Below are 15,080 nucleotides of genomic sequence, written 5' to 3'. Positions count from 1 at the left end.
CTGCTCACTGTTCACCCCAGGGGAGTGTGGAGAAAGAGAGTGTGGAATTTACTGCTCACTGTTCACCCCAGGGGAGTGTGGAGAGAGAGAGTGTGGAATTTACTGCTCACTGTTCACCCCAGGGGAGTGTGGAGAGAGAGAGTGTGGAATTTACTGCTCACTGTTCACCCCAGGGGAGTGTGGAGAGAGAGAGTGTGGAATTTACTGCTCACTGTTCACCCCAGGGGAGTGTGGAGAGAGAGAGTGTGGAATTTACTGCTCACTGTTCACCCCAGGGGAGTGTGGAGAGAGAGAGTGTGGAATTTACTGCTCACTGTTCACCCCAGGGGAGTGTGGAGAGAGAGAGTGTGGAATTTACTGCTCACTGTTCACCCCAGGGGAGTGTGGAGAGAGAGAGTGTGGAATTTACTGCTCACTGTTCACCCCAGGGGAGTGTGGAGAGAGAGAGTGTGGAATTTACTGCTCACTGTTCACCCCAGGGGAGTGTGGAGAAAGAGAGTGTGGAATTTACTGCTCACTGTTCACACCAGGGGAGTGTGGAGAGAGAGAGTGTGGAATTTACTGCTCACTGTTCACCCCAGGGGAGTGTGGAGAGAGAGAGTGTGGAATTTACTGCTCACTGTTCACCCCAGGGGAGTGTGGAGAGAGAGAGTGTGGAATTTACTGCTCACTGTTCACCCCAGGGGAGTGTGGAGAGAGAGAGTGTGGAATTTACTGCTCACTGTTCACCCCAGGGGAGTGTGGAGAGAGAGAGTGTGGAATTTACTGCTCACTGTTCACCCCAGGGGAGTGTGGAGAGAGAGAGTGTGGAATTTACTGCTCACTGTTCACCCCAGGGGAGTGTGGAGAGAGAGAGTGTGGACTTTACTGCTCACTGTTCACCCCAGGGGAGTGTGGAGAGAGAGAGTGTGGAATTTACTGCTCACTGTTCACACCAGGGGAGTGTGGAGAAAGAGAGTGTGGAATTTACTGCTCACTGTTCACACTAGGGGAGTGTGGAGAAAGAGAGAGTGGAATTTACTGCTCACTGTTCACCCCAGGGGAGTGTGGAGAGAGAGTGTGGAATTTACTGCTCACTGTTCACCCCAGGGGAGTGTGGAGAGAGAGAGTGTGGAATTTACTGCTCACTGTTCACACCAGGGGAGTGTGGAGAAAGAGAGTGTGGAATTTACTGCTCACTGTTCACACCAGGGGAGTGTGGAGAAAGAGAGTGTGGAATTTACTGCTCACTGTTCACCCCAGGGGAGTGTGGAGAGAGAGAGTGTGGAATTTACTGCTCACTGTTCACCCCAGGGGAGTGTGGAGAGAGAGAGTGTGGAATTTACTGCTCAATGTTCACCCCAGGGGAGTGTGGAGAGAGAGAGTGTGGAATTTACTGCTCACTGTTCACACCAGGGGAGTGTGGAGAAAGAGTGTGTGGAATTTACTGCTCACTGTTCACACCAGGGGAGTGTGGAGAAAGAGAGTGTGGAATTTACTGCTCACTGTTCACACCAGGGGAGTGTGGAGAGAGAGTGTGGAATTTACTGCTCACTGTTCACTCCAGGGGAGTGTGGAGAAAGAGAGTGTGGAATTTACTGCTCACTGTTCACCCCAGGGGAGTGTGGAGAGAGAGAGTGTGGAATTTACTGCTCACTGTTCACCCCAGGGGAGTGTGGAGAAAGAGAGTGTGGAATTTACTGCTCACTGTTCACCCCAGGGGAGTGTGGAGAAAGAGAGTGTGGAATTTACTGCTCACTGTTCACCCCAGGGGAGTGTGGAGAGAGAGAGTGTGGAATTTACTGCTCACTGTTCACTCCAGGGGAGTGTGGAGAAAGAGAGTGTGGAATTTACTGCTCACTGTTCACCCCAGGGGAGTGTGGAGAGAGAGAGTGTGGAATTTACTGCTCACTGTTCACCCCAGGCGAGTGTGGAGAAAGAGAGTGTGGAATTTACTGCTCACTGTTCACCCCAGGGGAGTGTGGAGAAAGAGAGTGTGGAATTTACTGCTCACTGTTCACCCCAGGGGAGTGTGGAGAGAGAGAGTGTGGAATTTACTGCTCACTGTTCACCCCAGGGGAGTGTGGAGAGAGAGTGTGGAATTTACTGCTCACTGTTCACCCCAGGGGAGTGTGGAGAGAGAGAGTGTGGAATTTACTGCTCACTGTTCACCCCAGGGGAGTGTGGAGAGAGAGAGTGTGGAATTTACTGCTCACTGTTCACCCCAGGAGAGTGTGGAGAGAGAGAGTGTGGAATTTACTGCTCACTGTTCACCCCAGGGGAGTGTGGAGAGAGAGAGTGTGGAATTTACTGCTCACTGTTCACCCCAGGGGAGTGTGGAGAGAGAGAGTGTGGAATTTACTGCTCACTGTTCACCCCAGGGGAGTGTGGAGAGAGAGAGTGTGGAATTTACTGCTCACTGTTCACACCAGGGGAGTGTGGAGAGAGAGAGTGTGGAATTTACTGCTCACTGCCCTCTTACACGGAATCCCAAGATGGTACTAATATTATATAATATTTTAATTTTGCTCTTATTTTGTTACCTTTTCAATTCTCCAATATGGTGAAACATTCGGTGTAATTAGTTGCGATATGTTATTTTACAACTTGTAATTTCTTGAGATATAAACTTTGACAAATGCTGTAAATGAGTTGATAAATTCCCTCAGGTTATAAAGGTTTCAGTGATTGGAGAATACACAGTGTTTGCAGCACCGTGGCCTGGTGGAGAGAGAATCAGACACCGTATGACGCAGAACGGTCTCTGATCTGAGAAAGTCTTCAGATCTTCTCATTATTTAATGAATTTTATAATTACAGTAAAGGGATATTTCACCACATTCTTCAACTGCTCTCTGAATTTAATCTGTGTCACGGCATAAATACAAGTGTTTGTGCAGCAACTCATGAGCTGGAGCATGAATCCCAGTTCCTGTATAAACCTGGGTAGAATTACAGAATAAAACCCCAACATCAACATCCTGAATCAGATAGAATACACTGTAAACAGTGCCCAGAACAGTATAAAGTTTCCTGATATCACAAACAGTAAAATTATGGATTTCCTTCGGCTCTCCATCTCTGGGTCTCTGGGACTCTCCCCACTGCTGTGACCCCGGTGTCTCCTGCGGGCTCTGCTGGCCACTAAAATGTATCTGACGGTGAAAACATTGAGCAACAGAATCAGAACAAATGGGATCCCCGGGGTGAGGATATAATGAAGTAGTTCGATGACTGCCCACACACGTGAAATCATAACAAGGACAGGTACAGCACAAAACCACGGTTCGTTGTAAAGCAAATACCGACCCGTGAACATAAAGAAGCAGGTGATGTTCTTTAAACAGATCACCACACTCACTGTTCCCTGAACCACAGCCGCCGTTCTCTCGGTGCAATATTTAGTTTTCAGATTCTGGCAACAAATGGCCACAAATCGATCGATGGTGAAAGTGACGGTGAACCAGACGGAACAGTCTGTGGCTGCGAAAAGCAGGACGGCGTGGATATTACACACGGGGATGGACCACAGGAAACGAAACTGACCCTGATAGACAATGGGAATCTGCCTGAGTATCAGATCGAAGATAACGACCAGTAGATCCGCCGCTGCCATCGCCACCAGGTAACGAGTGACACATTTGGAGAGACCGCACTTTCCCCGAGATAGGATAATTATCGTCAATAAGTTAACTGTAAGGGAGGGAAATAAACAGGGCAATTGTACATCAGGCTGGAACTGCCTGTAAATATTATTACCGTCCCTGGATCTCCAGTAAATATTATTACAATTTCTGGATCTCCGATAAATATTCGCACTGCCTCCGGATCCACTGTAAATATTAATACCGTCTCTGGATCCCGTGGAATTATTAGTAACGTCTCTGGATCCTTTGTAATATTAGTACTGTTTGTGGATCTCCTGTAAATTTTAATAAAATCTGTGGAACCCCTGTAAATATTACTACCGTCTCCGGATCCCACTGCAAATATTATTGCCATCTCTGAATCCTTTGCAAATATTCGTTAAGTCTCTGGTCCCCCTGTAATTACTAACGCCGTCCATGTAAATATTCGTTAAGTCTCTGGTCCCCCTGTAATTACTAACATCGTCCATGTAAATATTCGTTAAGACTCTGGACTTCCTGTAAATATTAGTACCGTCATTGGATCCCAGTATATATTAGTAAAGTCTCTGGATCCCCTGTAAATATTAATGCCATCTCCTGATCCCTTGTAATTTTTAGTACCATCTCTACATCCCCTGTAAATATTAGTACCGTCTCTGGATACCCTGTAAATATTAGTACAGTCCCTCGATCCAGTGTTAATATTAGTGCCGTCTGTGGACCTGTGTAAATATTAATACCGTCTCTGAACCCCCTCGAAATATTAGAATCGTCTCCGGTTCCCCTGGATATATGAGTACCTCCTCTTGACCCACGCTGACTATTGATACAAACTCTGGATCCACTGCCTTTATTATTATAGATTCTGGTTCTCCTGTAAATATTAGGACTGTCACTATGTCCTCTGCCAATATTAGCACTGGATTCCACTATAAATATTAGTGCCAAATTAGGATCCCCTGTAAATATTAATACAGTCTCTAGATCACCATAAATATTAGAACAGTCTGTGGATCTCCTGTAAATTTTAGTAAAATATGTTATTCCCCTGTAAATATTAATACCGTCTCTGGATCCCCCTGCAAATGTTATTGCCGTCTCTGAATCATTTTCCACAATTCTATAGATTCTGGAACGGTTCCTGCAGCTTGGAGGGTAGCAAATGTAACTCCACTATTTAAGCAAGGAGGGAGAGAGACAACAGAGAACTGCAGACCTGTTAGCCTGACATCAGTAGTAGGGAAAGTGCGAGACTCTGTTATAAAGGATGTGATAACAGGACACTGAGAAAATATGAACAGGATTTGGCAGAGTCAACATGGATTTTTGAAAGGGAAATCATGTTTGCAAACCTATTGGAGATCTTTGAGGATGAAACAAGTAGAATCGATAAGGACGAACCAGTGGATGTGGTGCATTTGGATTTTCAGAAGGCTTTCGATAAGGTCCCAAACAGGAGGTTGTTGAACCTCAATGCCCTTCCCTCCATCATCAGGTCAGAAATGAGGGTATTCACTGATGATTGCACAGTGTTCAGTTCCATTCACAACCCCTCAGATAATGAAGCAGTACGTGCCCGCATGCAGCAAGACCTGGACAACATCCAGGATTGGGCTGATAAGTGGCAAGTAACATTCGCGCTGGACAAGTGTCAGGCAATGACCATCCCCAACAAGAGAGAGTCTAATCACCTCCCCTTGACATTCAACGGCATTACAGTTGCAGAATCCCCCACCATCAATATCCTGGGGGTCACCATTGACCAGAAACTTAACTGGACCAGCCATATAAATACTGTGGCGACAAGAGCAGGTCAGAGGCTGGGTATTCTGCTGTGACTGACTCACCTCCTGACTCCCCAAAGCCTTTCCACCATCTACAAGGCACAAGTCAGGAGTGTGATGGAATACTCTCCACTTGCCTGGATGAGTGCAGCTCCAACAACACTCAAGAAGCTCGACACCATCCAGCACAAAGCAGCCCGCTTGATTGGTACCACATCCATCACCCTAAACATTCACTCCCTTCACCACCGGCGCACTGTGGCTGCAGTGTGTACCATCCACAGAATGCACTGCAGCAACTCGCCAAGGCTTCTTCGACAGCACCTCCCAAACCCGCGACCTCTACCACCTAGAAGGACAAGGGCAGCAGGCACATGGGAACAACACCACCTGCACGTTCCCCTCCAAGTCACACTCCATCCCGACTTGGAAATATATCGCCGTTCCTTCATCGTCGCTGGGTCAAAATCCTGGAACTCCCTTCCTAACAGCACTGTGGGAGAACCTTCACCACACGGACTGCAGCAGTTCAAGAAGGCGGCTCACCACTACCTTCTCAAGGGCAATTAGGGATGGGCAATAAATGCCGGCTTTGCCAGCGACGCCCACATCTCATGAACGAATAAAAAGAAAAGTTAGAGCACATGGAATTGGGGATAATATACTGGAATGGATTGAGAATTGGTTAACAGACAGAAACAGAGAGTAGGAATAAACGGGTATTTTTCGATTTGGCAGACTGTGACTGGTGGGGTGCCGCAGGGATCGATGTTTGGGCCCCACCTATTCACAATCTGTATCAAAGATTTGGATGAGGGGACCAAATATGATATTTCCAAGTTTGCTGATGACACACATAACTCGGTGGGAATGTGAGTTGTGAGGAGGATGCAATGGGGCTTCAAGGGGATACAGACAGGTGAAGTGAGTATGAAGGAACATGGCAGATGGACTATAATGTGGAAAAATGTGATGTTGTCCACTTTGGTAGGAAAGACAGAAAAAACAGAAATGCAGAATATTTTAAAATGGTGAGAGATTGGGAGATGTTGATGTTCAAAGGGACCTGGGTGTCCTTGTACATGAGTCACTGAAAGCTCACATGCAGGTGCAGCAAGCAATTAGGGAGGCAAATGGTATATTGACCTTTATTGCAAGAGGATGTGAGTACAGGAGTAAAGATATCTTACTGGAATTAATTGAGACTGCAACAGGAGTGTTGTGTACAATTTTGATCTCCAAGAATATACTTGCCATAGAGGGAGTGCAACGAAGGTTCACCAGACTGATTCGTGTGATGGAGGGATTGTGGTATGAGGAGGGATTGAGTCGACTCGGCCTGCATTTTCTAGAGTTTAGAAGAATGAGAGATGATCTCATTGAAACAGGCAAAAATTCTTAAAGGGCTCGACAGGGTGGATGCAAGGAGGATGTTTCCCCTGGCTGGGGAGTCCAGAACAAGGGGTCACAGTCTCAGAATAAGGGGTGGGCTATTTGAGACTGAGATGAGTGGAAATTTCTTCACTCGGAAGGTGGTGAATCTTTGGAATTCTCTTTGGAGGTTCAGTCATTGAGTACATTCAAAACAGAGATCGATAGATTTCTACATATTAAAGGCATCAAGGGATATAGGGATAGTGCAGGAAAATGGTGTTGAGATAGAAGATCAGCCATGATCTTGTTGAATGGTGGAGCAGGCTCGATGGGTCGATTGGCCTTCTCCTGCTCCTATTTCGTAAGTTCTTATGTTCTTATGTACCGTCTCTGGATTCATGGAAATATTGGAACCACCTCTGGTTCCCCTGGATATATGAGCACCTTCTCTTGATCCACTCTGACTATTGATACAGACGGTGCATCCCCTGCCTTGATTAGTACCATCTCTGGTTCTCTGTAAATTTTACTACTGTCACTATATCCCCTGCAAATATTAGTACCGTCTCTGGATCCCACTGTAAATATTAGTACATTCTCTGGATCCCCTGTGAATCATGATTTATATAATTAATAGCTGGATGTATAGACTTACCAGGAATACTGACAGCAGTGAGTATGGGAAAGAGAATGACAAGAACGGTAATACAGTGAAACATGACATACAGGCTTCCCGGAGACACCAACAGCAGCGAGTGTTGGACAGGGAATAAGAACGGTAATACAGTGAAACACGGTTTGCAGAATTAACATCAACAACTTGCAATTATATCGCGCTCTTAACGTAGTAAAAAGTCCCATGATGCTTAACAGGAGCGATTATCAAACAAAATTTATGACCGAGCCACATGAAGAGTTATTAGGACAGATGACCAAAAGTTCGGTCAAAGAGGTCGGTTTTAAGAAGAATCTTAAAGAAGGAGAGAGGTAGAGAGCTGAAGATGTCTCGGGAGAGAATTCCAGAGCTTGGGGTGTAGGCAGCTGAAGGCATGGCCACCAATGGTGGAGCGATTAAAATCGGGGATGAGCAAGAGGCAATAATTTGATCAGTGGAAAGATCTCAGAGGGTTGTAGGGCTGGAGGAGGTTGCAGAGATAGGGAGGGGCGAGGCCATGGAGGGATTTGAAAACAAGAATGAGAATTTTAAAATCGAGGCGTGACCAAAATGGGAGCCAATGGAATTCAGGGAGCACTGGGGAGATGGGAGAACGGGACTTGATGTGAGTTCAGTTACGGGCAACAGAGTTTTGGATGAGCTCAAGTTTATGGAGGGTGGAAGATGGGAGACCCACCAGGAGAGTATTTGAATCATCAAGTCTAGAGGTAACAAAGGCATGGGTGAGGGTTTCAGCAGCAATGAGTTGAGGCAGGAGCGGAGGCTGACGGAGTGCGAAGTAAGCGGTCTCCGTGATAGAGCGGATATGTGATCGGTAGCTCATCTCAGGGTCAAATAGAAACGGTCTGGTTCACCCTCAGAGAGTGGCCAGGGAGAGGAGTGGAGTGGGTGACTAGGGAATGGAGTTTGTAGCGGGGACCGAAAATAATGGCTTCAGTTGTCCCAATATTTGTTTGGAGGAAATCGTTGCTCATCCATTCTTGCATATTGGACAAGAAGTGTGACAAATGAGAGACGGTTGATGGGCCGAGGGAGGTGGTGGGGAATAAACAGCTGGATGTGACAGGAGCGAGTCTGTGACCGTAAATGAGAGAACGGTAATAGAGTGAGACATGGTTTATAGAATTAATAGATAGATTTTTTTTTTTTATTCGTTCACGGGATGTGGGCGTCGCTGGCAAGGCCGGCATTTATTGCCCATCCCTTATTGCCCTCGAGATATAGAGACTTACCAGAGACACCAAGATCAGCGAGTGTGGGAAGGGAATGATAAGAACAGTAATACACTGAAGCATGGTTTATAGAATTAATAGCTGGATATAGAGGCTTACCAGTGATACCAACAACAGCAAGGAGGGGATAGTAAATCACTTGTATACAGGCAAGGGCAAAATATTTCCGATCCTCCAATGACAGCGAATCATAATGTGCATAAAGATATTGAAATATCCAGAATGGACTGTTCCAATCGATTGTTCTCAGATTCCGACCCATTGTTGTAACATTCCAATCCATTGTTCTCAGATTCCGACCCATTGTTGTAACATTCCAATCTATTGTTCTCAGATTCCGACCCATTGTTGTAACATTCCAATCGATTGTTCTCAGATTCCGACCCATTGTTGTAACATTCCAATCTATTGTTCTCAGATTCCGACCCATTGTTGTAACATTCCAATCTATTGTTCTCAGATTCCGACCCATTGTTGTAACATTCCAATCTATTGTTCTCAGATTCCGAACCATTGTTGTAACATTCCAATCTATTGTTCTCAGATTCCGACCCATTGTTGTAACATTCCAATCTATTGTTCTCAGATTCCGACCCATTGTTGTAACATTCCAATCTATTGTTCTCAGATTCCGAACCATTGTTGTAACATTCCAATCTATTGTTCTCAGATTCCGATCTATTCTTTCCCTCTCTGTGGAGCCGCTGATCCCTGTTAGTGCCGGGGGTGATGCTCCCACTGACACTATGGGATAACACGTTGAAAGTAGTCGCTTATAAATAACAGAGAGAAACACTCCAGTGACAGAATTAGGGCCAATGGAGACTGACATTAATTACAGTCACTGAACAAACAGATTCAGTGAAAATCTTTAAACCCATCACTTTTTATATCACAACATATATTTAACCAAATATTACACAGAAGGAAAGCCCAAAGCCCTGTATATTATTTTCATAAATATTTGGAACAATGAGACCCACAGTCTTGACAGCACTGATGTCATGAGAGAACAGCTTCATTTACAGATTTTAGTTTATTTCTCAGTGAAATCCTTTAATCTGAGAGACTTTCAACCCACTTTTCAAGGGTTGGGTTTAAACTCAGAGATGGAACTGAACCATTACACTGGTCAGTTTGGAGACCGCCTGCTAATATTGGTGCAATCTCTGGATACTCTGTCAAAATTGACAAGTCTCCGGATCCTCTTGTTAATATTGGTACAGTCTCTGGATCGACCAGTAAACAATGGCATCGTCCTTGGATTGCACTGTAAATATTCGCACAGTCTATGGATTTCCCTGCTAATATTCCTACAGACTCTCGTTACAGAGAAAATAAAACATAGAAAATAGGAGCAGGACTCGGCCATTCGGCCCTCCGAGCCTACTCCGCAAAATTACTTCCAACCATACCTCCCAATGTGGTGCCATCCGCAAATTTTGAAACTGTACGTCCAATTCACGAATCCAAATCGTTTATTTAAATTTTGAACAACTGCGGTCCCAACACTGACCCATGTGGGATACCATTTCCCACCTTTTGCTGGTCTGAGTAGCTACTCTTAACCCCTACGCTCAGTTATCTGTTTCGGAGCCAACTTGCTATCCGTTCTGCTACTTGTCCACTGACTCCACATGCTCTGACCTCAGTTATGAGTCTAAAATCTTCTTCAAAGAATTTAATATGTTTGATCAAACTTGGTACAGCATGAATGTGCATAGTCCCTGGTACTGCTCTAAATATCGACTCACTCTTACAGACCCCTGTAAGTACTGATAAAGTCTGGGTGCAGCCTGAATGTCCACAGTTCTTGTACCACTAAATGAATTATCAGATTTTCACAGACCCCGGTATATACTGACTCAGTCTGGGGACATCTTGAATGTCCACAGTTCTTGGTTCCACTTTATATATTGATTCTCACGAACTGACATCTTATAATCAATGACACAGTCCGGGGACTCCCTTAATGTCCACAGTCCATCGTGCTCCTTTATATATTGACTCACAGTCATGGACCCCTCTTAATGTTGACCCAGTCTGTGGACAGCCTGAATATCTACAGTCCTTGGTATTACGATATATATTGACTCACTCTCACAGACCCCTGTAAAAATTGACACAGACTGGGGACTCGCTGAAAGTCTCCACGACATGGCACCCCTTCATATATTGACTCACTAACAGAGATCCCTGTAATACTGTCACTGTCTGGGGACTGCCTGAATGTCTCCAATCCTTGATACCCCTTTATATATTGACTCACTCTCACTGGCGCCTGCAAATGGTGAGGTGAGAGTGACTGCCCTTGACATCAAGGCAGCATTTGACCGAGTGTGGCACCAAGGAGCCCTCGTAAAATTGAAGTCAATGGGAATCAGGGGGAAAAATCTCCAGTGGCTGGAGTCATACCTCGCACAAAGGAAGATGATAGTGGTTGTTGGAGGCCAATCATCTCAGCCCCAGGGCATTGCTGCAGGAGTTCCTCAGGGCAGTGTCCTAGGCCCAAACATCTTCAGCTGCTTCATAAATGACCTTCCCTCCATCATAAGGTCAGAAATGGGGATGTTCGCTGATGAATGCACAGTGTTCAATTCCATTCACAACCCCTCAGATAATGAAGCAGTCTGAGCCCGCATGCAGCAAGACCTGGACAACATCCAGGCTTGGGCTCATAAGTGACAAGTAACATTCGCGCCAGACAAGTGCCAGGCAATGACCATCTCCAACAAGAGAGAATCTAACCACCTCCCCTTGACATTCAACGGAATTACCATCACCGAACCCCACACCATCAACATCCTGGGGGTCACCATTGACCAGAAACTTAACTGGACCAGCCATATAAATACTGCGGCTACGAGAGCAGGTCAGAGGCTGCGTATTCTGCAGCAAGTGACTCACCTCCTGACTCGCCAAAGCCTTTTCACCATCTACAAGGCACAAGTCAGGAGAGTGATGGAATACTCTCCACTTGCTTGGATGAGTGCAGCTCCATCAACACTCAAGAAGCTCAACACCATCCAAGATAAAGCAGCCCGCTTGATTGGCACCCCATCCACCACCCTAAACATTCACTCCCTTCACCACCGGCGCACAGGGGCTGCAGTGTGTACCATCCACAGGATGCACTGCAGCAACTCCCAAGGCTTCTTCGACAGCACCTCCCAAACCTGCGACCTCTACCACCTAGAAGGACAAGAGCAGCAGGCACATGGGAACAACACCACCTGCACGTTCCCCTCCAAGTCACACACCATCCCGACTTGGAAATATAACGCCGTTCCTTCATTGTCGCTGGGTCAAAATCCTGGAACTCCCTTCCTAACAGCACTGTGGGAGAAACTTCACCACACGGACTGCAGTGGTTCAAGAAGGCGGCTCAATACCACCTTCTCAAGGGCAATTCGGGATGGGCAATAAATGCCGGCCTCGCCAGCGACGCCCACATCCCATGAACGAATAAAAAAAAATACTGACAGAGTCTGGGCAATTCTCAATGTCTACAGTCTTGATACGTCTTTATATATTGATTCACTCTTGCAGACCCCGTAAATAGTGACGCAGTCTGGGAATACCCCTGAATGCCAACAGTGCTTGGTACACCTTTATTTATTAACTCATCTCACAGACCCCAGTATAGTGATACAGTGTGGGGGCACCGTGAACGTTGACAGTCCTTGATGCACTTAAATACTGATTCACTCTAACAGACCCCTGTAAATACAGACACAGTCTGCGTACAGCTGAAAAGTCTACACTTCCAAGGGAAGCTCTTTATATATTGATTCATTCTGAATGACCTCTGCTGTAAATACTGCCACAGTCTGGGGCCTCCCTTAATGCCGAGAGTCCTACGTATCCCTTTATATATTGATTCAGACTAATACACCGCTGTAAATACTGATGCAGTCTGGAGAATCCTGAATGTTTACAGTCATTGTTACCCCTTTATATATTAACTGACAGACCCCTGTAAATACTGACGCAGTCTGGGGACTCAATGAATGTATACAGTCCCTGGTAGCCCTTGATATATTGACTCACTCCCATTGACGCCTGCAAATACTGATGTGGTCTCGAGACTCCCTCAATGTCTACAGTCCTTGGTACCCCTTTATATATTAACTGATAGACCCTTGTAAATTCTGACACAATCCAGGTCCAGCCTGAATATCAACAATCCTTGGTGCCCCTTTATATATTGATTCACTCTCTACCCAACAGTACTGTGTGAGAACCTTCACCACACGGACTGCAGAGTTTCAAGAAGACAGCTCACCACCACCTTCTCAAGGGCAATTAGGGATGGGCAATAAATGCTGGCCTTGCAGGCGACGCCCACAACCCATGAATGAATAAAGAAATTCACTCTCGTTTACCCCTGTAAATACTGACAATCTGGGGACTCGCTGAACGCCCACAGTACTTTGCACCCCTTTACATACTATAGAATCATAGAATCATAGAAGTTTACAACATGGAAACAGGCCCTTCGGCCCAACATGTCAATGTCGCCCAGTTTATACCACGAAGCAAGTCCCAATTGCCTGCACTTGGCCCATATCCCTCTATACCCATCTTACCCATGTAACTGTCCAAATGCTTTTTAAAAGACAAAATTGTACCCGCCATTACTACTGCCTCTGGCAGCTCGTTCCAGACACTCAGCACCCTTTGAGTGAAAAAAATTGCCCCTCTGGACCCTGATTTATCTTTCCCCTCTCACCTTAAATCTATGCCCCCTCGTTATAGACTCCCCTACCTTTGGGAAAAGATTTTGACGATCTACCTTATCTATGCCCCTCATTATTTTATAGACTTCTATAAGATCACCCCTAAACCTCCTACTCTCCAGGGAAAAAAGTCCCAGTCTATCTAACCTCTCCCTCTAAGTCAAACCATCAAGTCCCGGGAGCATCCTAGTAAATCTTTTCTGCACTCTTTCTAGTTTAATAATATCCTTTCTATAATAGAGTGACCAGAACTGGACACAGTATTCCATGTGTGGCTTTACTAATGTCTTGTACAACTTCAACAAGACATCCCAACTCCTGTATTCAATGTTCTGACCAATGAAACCAAGGATGCCGAATGCCTTCTTCACCATCCTATCCACCTGTGACTCCACTTTAAAGGAGCTATGAACCTGTACTCCTGGATCTCTTTGTTCTATAACTCTCCCCAACGCCCTACCATTAACGGAGTAGGTCCTGGCCTGATTCGATCTACCAAAATGCATCACCTCACATTTATCTAAATTAAACTCCATCTGCCATTCATCGGCCCACTGGCCCAATTTATCAAGATCCCGTTGCAATCCTCGATACTGTCCACAATGCCACCAATCTTGGTGTCATCTGCAAACTTACTAACCATGCCTCCTAAATTCCCATCCAAATCATTAATATAAATAACAAATAACAGCGGACCCAGCACCGATCCCTGAGGCACACCGCTGGTCACAGGCCTCCAGTTTGAAACACGACCCTCTACAACCACCCTCTGTCTCTGTTGTCAATCCAATTTTGTATCCAATTGGCTACCTCACCTTGGATCCCGTGAGATTTAACCTTATGTAACAACCTACCATGCGGTACCTTGTCAAAGGCTTTGCTAAAGTCCATGTAGACCACGTCTACTGCACAGCCCTCATCTATCTTCTTGGTTACCCCTTCAAAAAACTCAATCAAATTCGTGAGACATGATTTTCCTCTCACAAAACCATGCTGACTGTTCCTAATCAGTCCCTGCCTCTCCAAATGCCTGTAGATCCTGTCTCTCAGAATACCCTCTAACAACTTACCCACTACAGATGTCAGGCTCACCGGTCTGTAGTTCCCAGGCTTTTCCCTGCCGCCCTTCTTAAACAAAGGCACAACATTTGCTACCCTCCAATCTTCAGGCACCTCACTGTAGCTGTCGATGATTCAAATATCTCTGCTAGGGGACCCGCAATTTCCTCCCTAACCTCCCATAACGTCCTGGGATACATGTCATCAGGTCCCGGAGATTTTTCTACCTTGATGCGCGTTAAGACTTCCAGCACCTCCCTCTCTGTAATATGTGCACTCCTCAAGACATCACTATTTATTTCCCCAAGTTCCCTAACATCCATGCCTTTCTCAACCGTAAATACCGATGTGAAATATTCATTCAGGATCTCACCCATCTCTTGTGGTTCCGCACATAGATGACCTTGTTCATCCTTAAGAGGCCCTACTCACTCCCTAGTTACTCTTTTGCCCTTTATGTATTTGTAGAAGCTCTTTGGATTCTCCTTTGCCTTATCTGCCAAAGCAATCTCATATCCCCTTTTAGCCCTCCTGATTTCTCTCTTAACTCTACTCCGGCAATCTCTATACTCTTCAAGGGATCCACTTGATCCCAGCTGCCTATGCAT

General features: G+C 45.7%; 1 pseudogene; it reads right to left on the bottom strand.

Moving 5' to 3' along the window:
- Window positions 1–2,773: 2,773 nt before the first annotated feature.
- Window positions 2,774–9,188, bottom strand: LOC137307625 (probable G-protein coupled receptor 139; annotated as a pseudogene).
- Between the last annotated feature and the right edge of the window lie 5,892 nt (window positions 9,189–15,080).

This window comes from Heptranchias perlo, chromosome 3, assembly GCF_035084215.1.
Source record: "Heptranchias perlo isolate sHepPer1 chromosome 3, sHepPer1.hap1, whole genome shotgun sequence".
NCBI classification, from domain to species: Eukaryota; Metazoa; Chordata; class Chondrichthyes; order Hexanchiformes; family Hexanchidae; genus Heptranchias; species Heptranchias perlo.
This window is presented reverse-complemented; position numbering and strand designations above follow the sequence as displayed.